Source organism: Zonotrichia leucophrys, chromosome 1 (assembly GCF_028769735.1).
Source record: "Zonotrichia leucophrys gambelii isolate GWCS_2022_RI chromosome 1, RI_Zleu_2.0, whole genome shotgun sequence".
Taxonomy (NCBI): Eukaryota; Metazoa; Chordata; class Aves; order Passeriformes; family Passerellidae; genus Zonotrichia; species Zonotrichia leucophrys.
Genome location: NC_088169.1, coordinates 63,173,735 through 63,188,248, shown reverse-complemented (window position 1 = coordinate 63,188,248; position 14,514 = coordinate 63,173,735). Strand labels below are relative to the sequence as shown.

General features: G+C 41.6%; 1 protein-coding gene across 2 annotated transcripts in view; it reads right to left on the bottom strand.

The window, feature by feature from the left end:
* Positions 1 to 13,625, bottom strand: part of FNDC3A (fibronectin type III domain containing 3A) — a 112,140-nt gene extending 98,515 nt beyond the window's left edge. The window contains exon 1 of one of the 2 annotated variants that reach the window (XM_064714873.1): positions 13,566 to 13,625. The gene's annotated coding sequence lies outside the window, so the exon portion shown is untranslated. Of the gene's footprint in view, positions 1 to 13,411; positions 13,530 to 13,565 lie in introns of those variants that run through there. The other variant, XM_064714865.1, reaches the window with a different exon arrangement.
* Positions 13,626 to 14,514: the final 889 nt, after the last annotated feature.

The following is a 14,514-nucleotide window of genomic DNA, read 5'->3' as shown; positions in this document are numbered from 1 at the left end:
GACAGTCCTTAAACATTAACAGTAAATACAGAGTTGTTGAGCCATGTGAGTTTCCAATAGCAAGGGAAGGTATCAGTTCTCAGCTTCTCATTACAGAACATGTTTTTAACTTGCCTCCCAGAAAAAAATTAAAAAAAGGAAGTCGAAAGGATGTCTGGAAATGACAAGCAATGACAGTGATAAGAGACTGAGTCATTTCAGTCAACTAAAATGGCATGAATAGTTTAAAAAGTTAGGCATAGCAAAAAGTATTAATGTATAAAGCTAAAACTGCTCTTTCTAAAACTAAAAAGAATGAACACAATCCTGTGAAGGGTTGATTCCGACAAGGACAGAATAATAAAAGTGGACAGTCAAACACAAGCTTGCCAAAAGGCTTTATCAGTTATATCAACAGGTCTACCTCCCTTAGCAACATGGAGGGGAGGATGTTTTTCCTGCCTCTGGCTACAAATACCTACCATCTCTACTGGAATAACTTTACAAGCTTTGTCTCCAATTTTCTGACTTGAAATTGCTGCTAACTGTTCCAAGTGTGAGCAACAGCTTCTTCAACATATTGTTCCATACTGAAAATACTGAAAGCAAAGTATATGCACACTGTAATTTCAGCCTTAATCCTCATAAAATTGCCCCAGATGATGTAACTGTCCTCCAACCCCATCCAGTTTCTAGATATACTCAGGACTTAATGAGAGCTCAAGAAAAACAACTTGCATTCAGACAACAGGTAAGGTTCAGCCTGCAGAACCACTACAAACAATTCACTAGCCTATCATCAGATTTCCTGCACTATTGAAAACTTTGATGCAGCAGCCTTCAGAAGGGGTAAAATAACATGTGGGATGAACCAAAGGATTTATTTAAGGCCTACTCACTACACCATTCTTGTGGACATTAACAGGGACCAGACAAGGAAGAGGACACATTAGATGAACAGAGAGATAATTCTCAGTTGCTAAGCACAGAAGCAGCTGAGAAGTAATTTGCTACTGGTGGAGCATTAAATGCATGCTTATTTACAAATCTACACTGCTTTATGCACAGCAACAACTGCTGCATGAACAACTATTTCATTTCTTGTCTTGCTACTGCATATACTGAACTAGTAGCAGACATTTAAAGCCAATTCAGGACTGCAAACTCAGTCTACACTGAATCTGCCCCGAGTCTGTTCTACAATTCAAGGAAAGTACAGCATCTCTTGAGATTACAATCAAATTGTGCAGGTTAATGCTTTGTACTAGACTTATATTTCAAGTGGGCTATTGCCCACGACCCCCACCTGAACTGCTGTTTGAAAATACCTTGAAAGAGTTTTCTGAAGCCTATCAAAGCTGAAACAAAGCAAGGGTATATAAACTTACTGGATGTGATCTGTTTAGACTCCAGGACTTACGCCTGAGGAACCTTTAAGGAATGAATTACACTAACAAGGCAAAAGGCTAAATGATGTTAAAGCTCACAAACTGCGTTCGACTCCATAGTTCAGTAAGCAAGTTTGCCTTCCTGAACTGCAATGACAATTTAACTCAATCCTTAAATGCCTTCAGATTTGGTCCTTTAGTGTTTCTGTGGCACTACCCTCAAGTGGTAAAGCACAATACATTACTTTTTACACAGTCAGTTGTTCACTGAGGGTTAAGGAGTGTTGTAAGGCTGAGATCATTGGGCAGTGCATTCAGTGCATTTCCTCTGCACATGCAAAGGATCAGCATTTCTCCAAGAGACTAGCAGCTGACCTCAAGGATAGTCTCTGAAAAACACATCAGCATTGTATCAGCTGGATCACCAAGGTAAAACAACACGAGTCAGCAGCACGTGCCCTGCAGCAATGAAGGCATATGAGGCTGTATTAGCAGACAAGTACACCAATGGGCTGAAGGAGGTGATTATTCCCTGCTACTCAGTGGTAACAAGCTGGAACCTGGAATACCATGTTCTGTTTTCTATTCTCAGCACCTCCTCCTCCTCCCAGTATAAGAGAGATGCCACAAAGACTGTTCCTGGGCTTGGGCCCATGAAAGACAGGGAGAAGCTAAGAGCACTAGAGTAGCTAGGGGTCACCTGCTAGCTGGATACCACTGCCTGAAGGATGGTGGTTAAGAATCTTAAATCTTCCTGGAGGTGTGCTGCAAAAGCACAAGTGTTTGGACAATGCTCTCAGGCATGACTCCTGAGGAGTCCTGGGCAGTCCAGGAGTTGGACTCTAGGATCATGACAGGTCCCTTCCAACTTAGCATATTCTATGATTCTGTGATGGGCACGCACTGCACCATTGGAAATGCTGTCTGTCCACAAAGATTTAAAAAAAGGTATAGTGACAATGAGAGTGGTGCAGCACTGGCATACCTTGCTCTGAGAAGCTGCAAAATTCTTAATCCTGTAGATCAGTAGTCTCTAAAGAGGGGTAAACACACTCCAGTACAAGACAAACTCTTGGCATACAAGAAGAAAATATTTTTTGTAAATAAAAAAAAAAAACAACCTTTTAAACACTGGTTTTCATCTCTATCTTATCCTCTTTTTTTTTGCATATGCTTTATAGTGTAAATATATCAATAAAGTAGCATATGCATATAATTTAAAAGATTACACATATTGGAGGTGCATGCTTAATATATTCTTTACTTACAAGGTGCATGACCAAAAAATTGGAGACCAGTGCTGTAGAAAATCAAAACCTGACCATGTAAGGTCCTAACAAAGGGCTGGAAAAGGCAATCTCCAAAGACCCTGACAAGTAGAATTCTCCTATGAATTCCAGAATATTAGTCAAACAAAATTCAACACTTAATGCCAAAGCTGAATGGTTCAGAGTAGGTCAGAACCCAGAGAGAGGACCACAGCTTGACTCCAAGCTCTTAAAAGCTATCAGATTCTCAATTCAAATTTCAAAGCAACCATGATGATGCTAATCACAACTCAAACTTGGACACCTAAGGCTCAAACTTTGGAAGACATACACATAATGGTCCATAACAGAACTGCTTTATAATCTGGCCTTTCTCCTAAAAGAGGAAGGCTGCATTACAGGAAAGTTTCAAATTAAAAAGTTACACTTTCACATGGACATCCTACACAAACAAGCTTTCCAGTTCAGCTGGGATATAGGCACTACCATGATAAATGTAGTCATATCTAGTGACAGTGCTATGTACAAGAAAAACATATGGACCATTCCTTTCCTAGAGATTCACTGCTTCTGGTTATTGAGTTTGATACAAAATATAATTAATTCATTTATTCACAACTAGAGGACTTACAAGGCCACTCTCCACAGTACTATCACTGGTGCCTACTGAAGGAGAAACTTGTATTGCTGCTTTTTTCCTCAGTTTTTATGATTTACAGAGTACTGCTTCTCTACCTACCTACCTACGTATCATCACAATGCTTACAGCAACTTAATACTCTTTCAATTTGAATTCTGTCAAATCTAGTGAACAACAGACACAAACTTTTATTATTCCAGAGAGCTGTTCAGAAGAGCTACAACACAAGGACAGAAGTTTAAGCAGGGACAAGACAAAAGCACCTAACACAAAAGAGTGCAGTGTAAGAAACTGGCTTAATGAAATCAATACTAAATGTTTCCAAACTGCATGTTGCTGTCACAGAAGAAGTAACAAACTCAGGGCTTCTCCACAATTTCTTTGTCAGAACTGCAGTTTCATACATGCTTCAAGCAGTATCATATTACAGCTGCCAATTCCAGGTTGCTGTAAGGTGCGCTTTCCCAGTGGGTTCAGCACAGCAGAGCAGGTGTGCATTCCTTCGTCACCTGGGCCTTCATGCAGCCACACTCCCCTAGGAACCACAGGCAAGGCCCATCCTCCAGCCCAGATAACTTACAGTAAGAAATAAAAGCTTCTCTGAATAGGAGGCAATACTTAGGTTTTGCCAAAGACCAAGGAATGTATTTACAGAACCTAAAAACCATAAAACCATCACCCAATCCTAATGCATTCAGTGCTTTAATTCTGCCTTCTCCAACATGGAGACAGCAGATGCACTTGAAAAACAAACATCTTTCAAGAGGCTGAAGCAAAAAAGCCAATTCCTTCCAATCTGTCAAACTGGCCATCCAGTTCAGAACTTATGAGACAAGAGTGGACAAACAGAAGCGCCCAAGACGTACAAATATGCTAAAATCAGGAAAATTCTAGAATATTCCAATGCAGCCCTAGGGTGAAAAGGAAAGAACAAAGAATATACAACAGATGTTAGTAATATCACTTAATGCACTACTGGAAAAAGCTCAGATAGAGTGATGCAGCTGGTGTAGAAACATATTAGAATATAATTACCCAGAGATCCATAAGGTTGTAGCTGAGCTATTAAAGTTATGAAGCATGCTGAAGAGTTTTGTGTTTGTTTTTAAGAATCAGAACTGAGCAGAAGGATTTTAATTTCTCTCCCTCCCTGTACATTTACCACATTTTCCAGTCAAAGAGTTTCAGATGTGGCAATTACAGTACACCAACTTTTAAAGTTCTGAACTAAATGTTTCAATTAATATGCAATTTATTTAAAATATACACTTTGTTCCTGATAAAGTATTTTTCCTGTTTCAAAAATGTTTTCCTGGGACACCTGATAAAATACTTTCCAATGCAACAGAGGAGGGATTTTTTTTGTTAGAAGGGTGTTGCGGGGAACATTTTTTCTTTCACTAATTTGTCAACCTCCTTTTAAGTACAATGAAATTCCCTTCAGTGCTGGTCATAATACTAAAATCGCAGCTAGGCAATACAGGAAAATTATAAAAATAGTATTGTTGCATGAAGTGAATCAACAATGTCAAAGTCTGACAGCCACTTAGGAGTGAAGACATGCCAAAGGTTTTAATAAGCACTGGACGTTCCTATCAAAAAAAAAAAAAAAGAATATACAACATCTACCATCAATATGGAAATACTTCAAGTGTTGTCACAGATGCTCACTCATCGTAATTTTCAAAGACTGAGAAACACGATCCACAACTCTGTTCATATTTATGTTCATATGTTACCACCAGAAGATGAACACTGAAAGGTATAAAATTAATGCAGTAGTCTTGTGAAGGAAACACTGACTGTGAGCAAATGCAAGTGCACATCAACAGCCAAACAGTTCCCAGCTCTGACTCATGCCCAATAGTCAGCCCCGATCTACTCGGAGCGAGAATGGCCAAGCCCCACAACAGCAAACCTTAGCATTGCAGGCGTTTGCTATAGCAATGAACACTTAGGTGTGCTAGAGTAAATGAATGTCAGGTTACCTCCATACCCCAGACTATAAACTGCAATGATTTAGGGGCAGCTTCAAATGCAGTTCATGCACTCATGCCATGGGTACTATAACCTGTGTAAGAATGCATAGTAGATAATTGGAAATACCCCAGCTGTTCAAGTTTAATGCATTTGTATTCATAAGCCAGCAGTTTTTGAATCTGAGCCAAAGAGGCTAAGTTTTTAATAGTAGCTGATGTAGGAAACTAAACTTTTGAAGGTGAAGACTACATAGAGGAAAGCTAGACAGTTATAAACCAGTCATCCATAAAGGCACAATATGTTCATGGACACTGACTAGCTCAGCTTGCCCAGCACAAGTGCTGAAGGCTTGACTGTACACAGCAAGACCAGGGCAACCAAAACTACTTCAAAACAGCACATTCTGGTTTTAAATGTTGTTGTCATTATTATGTTATTTTAAAAATGTCCACAATCCTTATCTGGATGAAGTACATGTAACTTGAAGCTGTTGCATATGAAGAATTCAGTACTTCCCACTTATTTGCCCATTCCTCCTATACCTTCAAAGAAGTCTAAGCTTCTAGTAAGGAGTAAGTGCAAAATAATACAAATTGGAATTACCTGTTAATTTTATTTGGAACTACTTTGATAGTGAGCACTTTACAATCAAAGAGCAAATTGTCAGCAGCCAGGTGCAAACCCATACCTGGTCTTTAGCAGGCACATAAATCCAATGCACTGGCACACACAGGGTAAAATTCTGTGACCTACTTGGTCTTGGAGAACATCTTCAATTTAGATACTCATGGGAATCAGCTCCAAAAAGAAATGAGGAGAATGAACTGCATACTATATTTTTTGCACCACTTGTAAAAAATCAGCAATGCAATTCCACTATTTTTATGCTACACTGATCTAAACTGTTTTGTTTTACACTCTTGTAACTCTCAAGAATTTCCTTAAACCCTCCTAGTTTTACTTTTATACCAGCAAAATTAGATTCTTCTAAGCTTCTGCCAGGACTGGATTTCCTTCAGTTTATTTTCTGAAAATCACATGGCTTCAAAACCAACTTGGCCTTTCCCACTTAACTGTTACTTTTGCCTCCATTTCTGTTTAATAACATGCTTAGTTTTTGAGCAAACAAGAAAATTCAATGCCAAGAATCAAGCTACTTCCTCATTTGTCATTGACTCCCTTTTCTCAGAGGCTGTGAGTAGCAACGAGAAATTTCCAAAATCATTTTTCATATGATACCTTTAAGGCAAACTAAAAACACGGATACATTTTTATTAATAAAATAATAAGACCTGCAACTGGTCAGTGAGATAAATTTATTGCAGAGACAGCTGCTGGTGTTGGAGCTACAAAGAGTGCATGACTCAAGCAGAATGAACAGCTTTTAAAGAACTCTTATGAAACAGCTTTTTCCTGCTCATTCTGAAAAATGAAAACCGTGCTATCCAAATGTAAGGTGACGTAGGATCAATGAAGCTACAAGTCTAAGAGACTTTAAAACTTCTCTCCACTGATTATTTTGGAAAAGCTGTAGATCTCTGCTTCCATAAGGAACAGAACAATAACAGAACATGATAAATCAAGACAGACATACAAAAACTACTTCCCGAGAGCAAAAATTCACCAAAAAAGCTCTTTTGAGCCTAACAATCACATTTGAAGGGCGTTCTCTTATCGAGAATTTAAACTCTTGTACATCAGTTCTGCTAAATCATTCTAGCAGGTCCCACTTGCACCACTGCAAGCAACTGGTCAACAAAGTGAGTTAGACTGTAGGACAGATGCAGTTTAAAATTAATCATATAAAAACTGACCAGTTTCAACACAGAAGCTTCCTGATTGACTTTACACAAAAAATGTGCAAATACACAAGTGAACGTGAAATGTAAGAGTAAACAGAGAGGAAGTGCTTGTACCCCATAGGAAAAAAAAAAAAGGCACAACAGTCAATCAGGGCCTCAACTGAATGCAACTCTTGAAGTCTGAATGTGCTACTCATTCAAGGGTTCTCCACCACAGGAGTATCTCTAACTACTGTAGCGGAAGAGCAGCAAAACAACAGCAGGTTTCTCAGGTGATATTAGCAACCTCCTCTCCCAAGTTCCACACCATCCTCCCCATCCTCCTAGAAAAGTTTTAGTTAATCAAAACACCATGGGACCAACTAGTTTGATTGCCCAATCAAGTCAGGAGGACAAAACTGCTCTCAGCTTCCTCTTTTACTTATGAAGTTGCAACATTGAATAGCTGTCAATTTGTTATCAACAATAGTCACAAAGTCAAAAACAGATCTGTTTTGCGCTGTATTGCCATGATGTACATACTTAAATGCACGGGCTACTTTTAAGTTCTATTACTTTATTTATGGTAACTTAACCTCACCATTGAAAAGCCACCATTGAGCAGAATGTACAGATAAACTAATATTCTTAAATGGGGGCAGTCAAGTTATCAGCAAGCCTGAACAAATTAAAACAAAATACATTTCAGCTGCATCTGTGATTAATCATTGCCAACAGTCACTGCTCACTTCCACAGTTTCTTTCAGTCCTAACTTCTTAGTACTTAATTTCAATATCTTCAATCCACTTTCGTAATAGACTAAAAGGGGGAATACTTGTCTTACAGCATTGTCCTCCCAGTTTACATTTTGATAGACTCGACAGAATTTGCAGAAGCATGGTAACACTTGTGTTTTATGACATTTATTCTTACTGCAGAAATTCCCCTAACAGTCCATCAATATGTATTTTGAAATATTACTGCATAGTTACAGTCACAGCTCTCTCTCATTGCCAGGACATTGCAAATCACCAAAGTTTGTGCTGAACCTTCTTATCCATTCAGTTTCTGCTTACAGATTAGTTTCCAGATACCTGCACACTTTTTGCAGACCATTACTACTTGATTTGCTATCCCTACCTAAAATGTGTTCTTCTGCCACAGAGCAAAATTACTCAACTTGCTATTCTGTTGTCTCCATTTCCTTCTGTGAAGTTATCTAGTAGATAAAGTTCTTTCAGTTAAAAGGACAACAAACTACAAAAAACCAAAACCTTGCAGTTTAAAAACAGGAACTTAGAGAAGAAGGATTCCTTTTATAATCAAAGGAGTAATACCTGGAATGGAGTATGCTACATTAGTGAGGGGAAATGAGACAACAGCTGGACAGCAGCCCATGCCCATGCTTGTAGGATCCTGTATGCCACAGACACTGGGTCTGTACACTGGGGAAACTCAGCCCCATTTACAAGGGACCATTTACACTTGTGAACTGCAGAGGTTTTTTTACTTTTTACTGCTGGTAATAGTAAAGCTCAAGGATTGCTAAGTTCTTTTTCACTTCAAGTTATTCAAAATCAAAAGCAAATGAGAACTGAGCTTCACAGACTTAAATTCAACCAAGGTATAAAAAACTCAAAGCAGATTCAAAAAGAACTGTTATGCAGAAGATAAAGTTGACATTCCTGCCCTGCATATTCCTTTTCACTTCCAGCTACCTATCCATACCTGTCACAGTATGAATCCTTCTGGACCTTATTGAAGACATTTATTACGTCTTAGAAAGTGCTGTGCTCTTCTTAAAGCCTATTAACGGCTAATAAAAATTACTTCTACTGGTCAAAATGGGATTGCAAACTTGTAGATAATTTGATTTTTGACAACTTGTTATGCCCCAAGTCATTCAATATATAGTAAGGTACAATGTTTTCTACTGTCTATAAATGCAGAATTTTGCAGTGTATCTGCTCATGTGTCCTAAATGCTTTGGAACAACTCTGGCAGCAAAACTGGGGGGAGGTAATCCATAGGCATATTCAGTGCTCCTGATTAACTTCTGTGGACTGGTGTTGGAGTGGTGTTTGATGCCCAAGGTACTACACCAAAAGACAGGATACCAAGGTTAGCCTAAGTGATGTTTTGACTGCAGAACAGCATGAGCAGAAGGTCCACGTATCCTGAAAAAGTAAAAACTTAGAGAGACAAAAATGTAAATTCTGTTAAGAATACTGGTTCAGTATTGGTAGGTCTGGTGAGACTGAAGCCAACAAATGTGCTTGCCTAGACCTAAACAGTGAAAGTTTACTTGGAGCCAGGAACAAAGAGGGCTAAGCAGGTCCAGTATATCTCAGTTTGAAATGAGCTGTGAAGACATCACAAATGAACATGGTGCTGAAGTTTTAATCAAGTATTTAGAAAATAAAAGGATATTTCACTCTTGAGCTACTGCAATTCTGAATACAAAAGCTAAAACAATACATTCAAGAAGAGTAATAACACAGTGCTCTACACAACTGTGCCACCAAAGTGAAGACCAACAGTTTCTGCAGCATGTGTTGTAACCAAGACAGATTATCAATACAACCAAGAAAAAGTGCATAACCTAACAAGTGACATGGTGGACATGAAGAGTCCACCATGAAAGGAACAGCTAAAAATTCTATTTCACTATTGACAAAAGAGCATAGCAAATGCTATTTTAATTTACATTTCATTGAAGTCATCTAGGACAGGTTAGCAGAAAGTCTGCAGATTTTCAGTGGTTACAGGCTCAAGAGTGTGTCAGCAGCTGGAATAGGACCAGATTCCTGGGGGGCAAACAAAATTACTTCGAAAATTTTTTTCCATCTGAAACCAAAAGCAAATTAATTGGAAAAATTAAAGATGACAACCTACAAGAAACATGTATTAGTTTTAAGTGTTACAGACATTTCCTAAACATCCTGCTACCTCATCAGCCCTACAAAATACACACCTGAGGATGACAGTCCAAAATACTACTGGACATAAACACAACCATTAAACTTCATGAATAGAGAAGATTAAAAAAATGGCTGATAGTGTTTTTCTATTGACATCAAGTGAACACCAGCATTAAGAAAGCTCAAAGTTTACTGTATATAGCAAAGAACAAGCAAAAAACTAGTCATTTCTGTAGCTCGGGAAACATTGGCCCCATGAGCAAAATAAACATTGTTCATGTTTGCTGAACAGAAAAAGCAGTATACTCATTCCAAACTATTACTGCTTTCCTGAAATACAGACAGTATCTTTTAGTTAAACTAAAAACTTGACAGTCCAAGTCAAATCCATTTTTAGTGAGATCTGGTCCTACAGGAGAAACCTCAGCTCTCAATTCAACTCATGCACTCTAAATTGTAGTGAAGTTGAATTTTACTACAAATTGCCTGGGAATTTCCCCAAGCCAACAGTCTTAAAGAAATCAATGGTAAAATATAGAAGTGTTATTGACACCTACAACAGAGAGAATCCAATGCATATCCTAGATAACAGAAATGCATTGATGGAACATGACATTATCTGTAGACATTTTAGCAGAGATTGAACTAAAATCCCACGGCAATTAGACAGTGGAGGTGAAAAAGAGATACAAAGTTGCTAGAAGACTAAGAAGAAGAAGAAGAAGAAGAAGAAGAAGAAGAAGAAGAAGATAAGAATTCCTGAGGCTGCAGAAGGCATTGACAAGGAGCATCAATGGTGCAGAAAACTGTCTAGGAAGTAGGCCTGCATCCTCAGAAAATGTGTTCTCTGGTGTCTGCCTGTCTGGGAACGAGCAAGGCTGCATGCTTGCCAGTTCAACCCAAAAAGGGGGACGGGGCTGGGTTCCAGGATTTGCCACTGGCAGAGCCACAAAGAGACAATCAGAACAGCAGCACACAACACCTTCCCAGCATTCTGCATTTCTAGAGACCAACATAAGTACAACAGCATACACCACTGCAGAAGTGACCTGCCAGCAAGGGAAAGTGTGGGATCATCTCAAAGCATCCAGATGTTAAAGCCATCTAGGAGAAAGTACTGACAGGGATGAAAATGTGAACCTCTTGTGAAGTCAGGCTTTAAGAGTTTTTCTCAAGTCCTAAGACAGAACACTGCAGAAACATGTTGAATTAAGCACTTAAAGCTGCAATAACCATTCTAAGGATCTCTTTGAGATCTTCAGCCAAAATGATCATCAGCATAACACCGAGTTAGCCGATGGAGGTCCAAATTCAAGTAAAATTAAATGGCCACAAGGCAAAGGTTAACAAAGAAAAGCATCGTAAGATGCACAGGACTCAGAGCCCAAAGCAAATGAGTTACTAGTCCAAATCATAATCCAAGTTTCTGCAGCTCTATTACATCACTGCCTATAAAAATCTAAAGCTTTTGAGTTTTAAGTTCACAAACTAGGAGAAACTTCAACTTGAAAAAGGTAGAAATGCCATTAATGGACTGAAATCAGGCAATTGGTGCTGGGTGTAATGACCTGACCCTCATGAAACTCATACACCCAGAGCTTGTCATACAGCAAAAAGCCTCAGAAGAGCTCCATTTGCCCTGAGAAAAACCTGAGACACTCCCCTATTTCTGCTGTAATATTATCATCTACAGTGGTCTGCCTGTGACTGCTCCAAGCTGATTGCTCACCCTCTGACCAAGTGAGCCAAGCAACAGATCACCGAGTCCTGGCCTTCCTGAGGACAAGGATCTCTGTCTCTCTTAACCAGGGCTTCATCTGCTGAAAATCCAGTGCCCCTGTGGAACTCACACAGCACCTCAACTTCCTCCCCCAAAGTCACCAGAAAAATCATTCTGGTGAATAATTTTGAATGAATCATTTGTAGTTTGCAAAACAACTCCCAGATTCAATACATGTGTGACAAGATAACTTGTGTACACAGAGTGAATCTAGATTAGATGCCATGTTTTCAAACTTGACCAGCACCTTTCTTGCTCCCTCATGCTTAGTAGAAACACTGGCTGTCAAGAACTCTATCCAATTTGCCAACATTGAATGCTAGAGATACTCAGCTACTTCTGACTTTCACATGTGTGTACAGTTTTCTCCCTACCTGACAGCTTGCTACTTCCCCATTCATCATGTGATTAAATTTCATAATTATTTGAGATCATTTCCTTAAAAAAAAGGCAGAAAAAAAATGTAACTGATCATCCTCTCTGAATTTTAAGGACCACTGATTTGCTGTGACTCATACTATTTCACAACACAGAAAATAAACACATCTACGGATGCAGATTCACATCAGTTAAATTTCTATGCTGTATAAAGCAGAAAGTTTCCCATTGCCATAACAACAAAATAGCTTCTTAAAAGCAGAAAGCTTAGCAAGACTGGCTCCTATAGCTTCTAAGACAGAAGCTGCCAAGTACTCAGCAACAAAAAATTTAGACATTTTAAGTCTCCTTGAAAATTTAAGGCGTTTCTAATCAGGTATGTATTTGATCAAATGCAGACTGAAATTCTAAAAACAAAGAACATTTCACAGAAATTACTTCGTAACGCGAAATGTTCTAGAATAACACTTGACATGCAAGGTGGCTAATAAAATGCCTTTGACAGGGTTAAACAAATGACTAACACGTCTTGAGGTGCCATTTATAACATTTTCTCCTACCAAACACATTTTCTCTTGTTTCTGCTGCTTAATTTCTTTACTTCGCACAATAAAAAACAGCTGAAAAGTTTCATTTTTGCTTTTAGTTGGTTTCACTTTCTAAGTTGCCTGGAAGCAACGAAAAGTTTCTGTTTAGCTTGGGCGACATTCAGGGAGGGGGGAATCGGGAGCAAATCTGGCTGAAAGAATAATGCCTTTGCTAGGAGTCGGCAAGATGACTATTACCGTGTTTTCGGGAAGACTTTTATCTACATAGAGACGCTCAATCCCTTTAGCTGGGCGTTATGAGGGAACCTTTACAGCTTAGGCGGAGGGCAACAACAACAATAACAACAACAACAACGAGAAAGAGGTGTCGAGCACCACCGCTGCCTTCTCCTCCCCGCCTGTCACAGCCGGCTCAGCTGTTCTGGTCGCGCTCCGCATCTGCTTCTTTCTCCGGCTCACCCTCCGCCTCCTCCCGCGGCCGCCGCGCCGCAGCCCGGCGCTGACAGCGGGCGGATCCCCGCGCCCCGGCCGGCAGAGGCACCTCCGAGCCACGGAGGGGAGGCAGGGAGGGAGACACAAAGTTTCTTTCGCGGGGCTCCGTCGGAGGCGCCGGCTCCCGATCCTGCCCGGCGGGGAGCGCCGCTCCTCAGGCACCGGGGCAGGCAGCGGCGCCGCCCCCGTCCCCTCGCACCCCTCCGGCCGCCCCGCGGAGGGGAAGGCGGCGGTTCGCCATCAGCGCCTACTCACCGCCATGGCCCCGCGGCTCTCCCGGCTAACGGTCCGCGCTCCGCCGCCAGCGGGCAGCGGCGCCGAGGCGGGGAGCGCCAGGGGGAGTTCCCGATGGCGCAGCTCGGGCAGGGGCGGCGCTTCCCCCACCCCTTTGCCCGCCCACTCGAGGTACCTGCCCTCCGGCCGCCGCCGCTCCGCCGCCTCTTCCTGCCCTCCCCGCGGCTGTCACTGCCCCCCGCTCCCGCCGCCGCCCCCGCCCCGCCGCCTCAGCGCTGCCCGCCGCCTCGCCCGCCGCCGCGCGGCCGCCATCTTTGGGGAGAGCTGGGGGGGCCGCGAGGGGGCAGTTGGCTCTGGCGCGCAGTGCGCCTGCGCGGAGTCCTCCCGTGCGGGTGGGCGGGGGCGTAGACCGGAGGGACGGGCGGGGCCATGGTGTGTGGGCGTGGCTTGTGTATGGAGAGGGCGTGGTCTATTGGAGGGCGTGGCCGGCGGGGGCGCGAGGGGGTCCGTGGGGTCGGTGTCGGTCGTTCCGGGGCCTTGACCTCGGCCTGTACCGGCGTCTGGGGTCAGGGCTTGCTTGTGTAAACCCTGCTTAGAAATAAAAAAAAGTCTCTACATTATCAGCCCTGTGTTCAGCACAAACCCAAAACACAGCCCTATCCCAGCCACACCCAGCACATATTCCACCCCATATTCCGTACTATTTACACCATGGCCAGACCTGACACTATTGAATACAACTTCATTAGCCACCATCCTACTTCACACAGTTTGATACAATACACAGCTGTTATTCTGTTAGTCAATGGACCACCCTTGCAAACTGCCCATAAAATGTCCTTTGAGTTCATGTAGTCCATGACTTTGGGTTCCATCAGTTATGGTAGTCACTGGGGGTGGCAGAAGTGTGTTTTGTGGAGATACTGGGCACCAATGCCACCTCACTGGTGCACGTGCACTGCTTCTTGTAAGGATTCTTCTCCATTGTTTTATGTGGTTTCTGCAGTAGTAATTCCTGTAATGTGCAACTCAAGCCATGGGACTTGCTCAAGCTGGGCTCTTGCTGGGTGGAGTGAAGGGTAGGAAGGGTTGTCTGTTTCCTATACAGGCATTATCACGGTGAA